Raw genomic sequence first — 6082 nt, forward strand, 5'->3', positions numbered from 1 at the left:
AAAGAAGAGAAGAGAGAGAGGAACTCTTTTGCGGGGTCTCACTTGACCTTGATTTGAAAATATTTTGAAAATTACTCGCCTCCGTTTTGAAATATATTGCGGGAAAATGGAGAGATGAGATTCGCTCGTCGGTACGAGGTTTGACCGTTCCTGGCACCTTTACCAAGGGTAATCAAACCAAGGATCGAATTTATGCCTTTTGCTTTGCCTAAATGTTATCTAAGAATTTATCCTAAGTCTAAATGCATAAAGAATCGTGCTTGTGCAATGCAAGGATGCATGCTCTTTTGAGAAAATGTTTTTAAAAATTTTCCAAGTTTTTCTGAGATAAATTTGAATATATAATGAAGAAATGGTTGAATCTAACTTAGAACTTGAGATAGATTAGGAAAGATATTTTGAAGTTCTAAGTCCTTGAAATGATCAGAGTTGGGAAAATGATTTTGAAGATGAAGTTGCAAAGTCAGAAGTGAACTTTGAATTTGAATTTTGAATCTGGATTTAAGAGAAGGAGATGAAATTTGAAGTGATATTGAATTCGAGATTTAGAGTTTGAAATCAAGATGGATTTGAGAAATCTAAATGGTATTTAAAAATAGAAATAGATTTAAGAAGTCCAGATGATATTTGAAAATGGAATTGGATTTTGAGATCTAGAAATCAAGATATGTTTTGATTTTAAAATATGGAATTGGGAATGGAAATTGGTTTTGAAATCTGGAATTCAAGATGGAATTTGAATCCAAAGTTTGAATTTTAAATGAAATTTGGATCTGAAGTCTGAGATCCAAAAATGAAATTGGATTCTGGATCCTAAAATGGAATTTGGATCTAAAGTCTGAGATTCAATATGGAGTTGGATTCTGGATCCTAAAATGGCTTTTGGATCTGAAGTCTGAGATCCAAGATGGAATTGAATTCTGGATCCTAAAATGGAATCGGATCTGAAGTCTGAGATCCAAGATGGAGTTGGATTCTGGATCCTAAAATGGAATCAGATCTGAAGTCTGAGATCCAAGATGGAGTTGGATTCTGGATCGTAAAATGGATTTTGGATTTGAAGTCTGAGATCCAAGATAGAATTGGATTCTGGATCCTAAAATGGAATTGGATCTTTGGAGTTTAAAATTTAAAAGATAAATCAGGGATTTCAAAGTTAAATTGAACTTTGGAATTGAATTTGAGATATTGAGTTTGAAAAATGAATTTGGAATCTCAAAGTTGATTTGAACTTTGAAGTTTAGATTTGGATTTGGAAATTGAAATTTGAATACAGAATGATTTTGAAATTTCAAAGTTAAATTGGACTTTGAAATTGAATTTTTGAATCTTGAAGGAGATAGAATTGAATTTGAATCTATAAATAAGATTTGATATGAGAAATGAAGAAAAAGAATCACTTGGAATTTTGAAAAGGGAACTTTGAAAATATGATGCAATTTTATCCTAAATGATGAATGAGTTTAAAGAATTTGAAATTGGATTTGAAAATCTTATTTTATTCTTTAAAATAAATAAAAATAAGATTGAAGATATATTACATCCTTGACTATGGTCATTGAATGTATTATATAATAATCTATATTTAAATTCAGGTGAAGAATAAAACATATTTTGGTGCTTTTATAGAGTTTAAAATGAAATTAACTCTCAATATATCCTGACTATGGCCATTGATATATATTTTGAGTTAATTTTAAGTTAAACTCTAATAAAAGAAGAAAATATTTGAAAATATGATGATTTTTTGAAGAGGATCCAGTGTGGATCCAATGTTATTTTATAAAAGATAAAAATCCTAAGTTTTGTTTACATCCTGACTATGGCCATTGATGTAAATCATCAACTTAAGATTAATTACCTTTTAAAAAATGGTGCACATGCCATTCATGGTCCCATTGTGAGATTTTTTAAAAAATAAAGGCAAAAAGCATGAAAACAAGCAATTTATGACATTTACAATGCTTATTCATTCTATCTAATGCAGAAAGGGAAAATAAAGTTTCTCATTAGTATCTAATTGTTACAGATCTTTAATGGAATTGAAATTACAGAATCTCTAGTCTCAAAGAAAAGCCACATCCTTTACACATTTCCTGCAAATATCAAGTTAGCATAAGGTAAACTTGCAAAGCACATAGAAAATAACATGGACTATACTCAAGATCAACGTATAAGTGATCATATGCCTAGACTAGTGATAGGATGTGAATGAACCTATCTAACTGCAGGTTTCATAGAGAATGCATGTATGTGAGCCTAAGCATGATGTGTAAGCTAATACAAGAAGGCATATGTAACACTTTAGACTAGTAGAAATATATTGATGGAAATGGGTATGAGACAGGTTGTGTAATAACAGCAATATGGCGACTATGTAATGGAAGGTTGGTGAAACAAGAGTGATGTATTACAATGTTAAATGATTCATACATATGCAAGTAAGGAGACCCAATTTCAAATCAAGGGAATCACATACTTCAGAAGATGACAGAGGAATGTTCCTCAGCAGATATGGGGATCTGTAAAAAAAAAACTGATGTTCATGGATTTCTGAATTAAGTCTAGTTCAACACAGGACTCCAGCTTAGTATACATCTAAACTTACCTCTCCAAGCAACACAGTCAATTACCTTCCAAAGACAACCATAGGTTGAGAATGGGGTCGACAGAGATTTTCTGTCTTTCCCTTTGATTCTTGCACAGTGAATGAGATTTTACATAGCCTCCCTTTTTATCAAATAGAAAAAGGTTGCAAAGATACTTGAGGATCATCGGGAGCTAGTTGTTCTAGCACTCTTGTTCTATGAACCTGCCATATGTACATTGAGATAGAAAAAGAGATGATACGGGCTGGACTTAGACAATTATTCTAAAGAGCTCAAATCTTGATTCTTGAAGACAAAGATATAGTAAAAGCCTATCAGACCTGAATTGGAAATTGCTTCAGAAACGTCTGCCCATCCCCCAGATGGGTCCCGATATATCCTAAAGTTGAGGTTTTACGGGTATGAATTTAAGATCTTCAGGATTGCAGAATGCTCCAATGGGTAGTGTGCCCACCGAGGATTACCACATTCATGGTCCAGCCTTAACCTCAATTATTGGGAGACACAAAGAAAACTGATCCTTTGCAATATCTGGGTTGCTCCTGGTCAACAACCACTTCAACAAGCTCCAGTTCGTGGACATGCCACTGTCTTGCACTGTCTGCAGGGAGCATCAGAACCATTAAAGCATAGCATCTTGTGAAAAGAATAAAAAAAAAAATCAAGTCAGTCATTTATTTAAAAATTTGACAGATGTAAAGGTGGCACACGCACTGCCACAACCTCCCCTGGCATGTATCTCCCTGTAAGTGGTCTGACCCTGAGCCAATGGACACATTGGTGAAATTTTCACCGCACGATTACTACTGAAGATTTGATTCACAAGTGGATGTTGAATATGCACAACTGATCCAACTGTATTCTGATAACGAAGAGCATGAGAAAGCTGAAGGTCTAAACCTGTTCGTGAAGGCATCCATAGAGCACACTCTTCCAATGCCAAAATTCTACCAAGTTCAACAAGAGTGGTCTTCAATATAGTATCTCTATCAAGAGTGGTTCTAATTTCATGAGTAAGCATTCTCACATGCCGACCTGTTTCTTCCTAAGTACGTATCAAGCCCGTTTCTCTATAAAGCTCTGCAGCCTTGTTCTTCAAAAAAATAATTCTCGTGTTTTCACACTTAACAAATCAGGGATAATATGAACAAGCATCAATGTTGTTGCACATGACACAATAGCAGTAAGAACTTTAGCAATTTGTCATTACAATTGCCACTATTTTTAAGTGCATGGTAAATGTCCACGGATTTATAAGATGAGTTGCCCAACAAAGAACAATAAATGTATCAAACTGCACCAGAACCCATCTGTATGGGAAAAACTGCTGACTTTTTCACAAAATAAATAAGCTCAAGAGGGATGGAGGTGTAGAAGGTATGAAATGTGATGTACATTGACAGGTGAAAAAGGAGGTGAAAGTGGACACATGTTGTGAAAGTGCAGCAGGTGCTGGGTGGTAAGTGTTGTGCTGTGAGGTGCTTATGAAAGAGGTGCAGACACATGAGTGTAGTGGTGGTGATGTTGTGCAGGGAAGGAAATGCTATTAGTGGATGCATACCAATGGTACACTGGTAATGGGTCAAGTGTGGCTGGTTTTTGACGGGTGATCCTAAAAAAAATTCCCTCTCTGACACTAGAGACCCTTTTGCCTTTAGAAAAAGGAACATTGGCTGAAATGGGGGCTATACATCCTTCAGTCATATCAGTCTTCCTTGCAGCAAATTAATATGAGTTGCATTGTGAGAGCTCATCCCTTTGAGCACCATTCCTAGCTCACGCAAGACCATAGGATACTTCCCATTCACTTTTATCACTCCTGCCCCATGGTCAAGGGTCAACTACCTACTTCTCCTGGACATAATTTATTCTACAAACTGTAACATTCAGCTTTCTAGTGATGCTTTAAGCTTTCTTTCAGAAAAGAAATTAAACCAGAGGACCCTTAGAACTTCGATGATTCAAATATCTGAAACCAAGATTGAACCTCCTTAAAGAAAGTGGATAAAAAGTAGTAGTCAACTAGGAAACTGAAATCTGAAATGCCACAAAGAGTATAAAAGCAAACTTGGGTAAGATGACACATACCTTTCTTTGAATAGCTAATTACTTGCCCCCAATGTCAAGTCCTGTAACCAGAGCTTAATATTATCACTTCATACATCAAGGCAAATTTAGAACATAGATGGAAATCCATATGAGTTGTCAAACGATCTATTAAAATTTTCAGAAACACCAACTGAAAACACAAATTCCAACCAAATTTCTGGGTATGGTTAATAGATATAGAGGAAAATATGACAATTTATCCTAGGCAGACTTCTCACGGTAATTTAACTGTTCTGCTACTGTACTTGCCAAAATGATGGATTCACTGAGAGAGACCACCTCATTTCCTTTCTTATCTTTGGTTTAAAGAGGACATACCTGGGAGTCTCAGTCCAGACTTGCCTTGGTTGCAGTTGGAAATGATGCCAGAGACGCAGGACATGAAGACGTTAAGGGACACAAGTGAATGTTGTAATGGGCCGATGCCGATGTGAATCTGTTCCTCTATGATCCAACGAAGTAAACAATTATTCCCCTTTAAAGGGCTCATAAACCCTCCTTTTCCAGTTTCATCGATATAAAGAATCATTTAGATGCTATATTTTATTCACTGTTGAGAATACTGGTAACCATATCAGAACTTGAATTCCAGTTCATGATTTCAAAATACTCCCATCCAAATCGTTAATTTAATCTTTACAAACATGGAGTCGCAACTCCAAAGATCTATATGATTCCACCATCGGCTGCTATTGTGGTCATGGTGGATTCCTGAAGTTCAATGGGCTGCTGAATTTACTTAAATTCATGCGTCCTGTTTGCTTGTTTTCAAGTTGATTGGATGGGGCTTCACCGAGTAAGAAATTTATCTTGATTCTGCAGCATTATACAGTGGTGGTGAAATGATTGTTAAATTAAGGGGTTACCACCTCAATACAACAACTCATTGCCAACACTGATGATACCCATGATCGGTGCATAGGTAATAAACACAGATGAAATTAGCCGAATACAATGTAATAGGGGATGGGCCCTTAGAGGTTGTGAGTGAAAGCGCAACGTAACAAAACAAAATGGAGAAAACTAATAATGCCTCGATGGAGAGATTACAAGAATTATTCGTAAAACAATGGCTAAAACAAGGAAATTGACAGAGAACGAACTATGCTATATATAGATGAATTGCAAATTATATAAAACTCACGCAAAGATTGAAAGAGTTCGGCAAGGAATTATGGAAAAGGGAAAACCAGTGTTTGAATGCCATTGTTCCTGGTAATGTAGCACGTCTATGGGTTGAACATTGCCATAAGCAAATCAATGCCACACAGGGGGTGCTGTAAGGGGCGATAAACCGGAAAAGAAATAAAATAAAAGAAGTTTAAATGTTGGAATCGATAGATTCCATCAATGTTGCCTTTCTG

General features: G+C 35.7%; 1 pseudogene; it reads right to left on the reverse strand.

The window, feature by feature from the left end:
* Positions 1-3097: 3097 nt before the first annotated feature.
* On the reverse strand, positions 3098-5247 carry LOC149849039 (ethylene receptor pseudogene; annotated as a pseudogene).
* Positions 5248-6082: the final 835 nt, after the last annotated feature.

Source organism: Nuphar pumila, chromosome 1, assembly GCF_984573655.1.
Source record: "Nuphar pumila chromosome 1, dmNupPumi1.hap1.1, whole genome shotgun sequence".
NCBI classification, from domain to species: domain Eukaryota; kingdom Viridiplantae; phylum Streptophyta; class Magnoliopsida; order Nymphaeales; family Nymphaeaceae; genus Nuphar; species Nuphar pumila.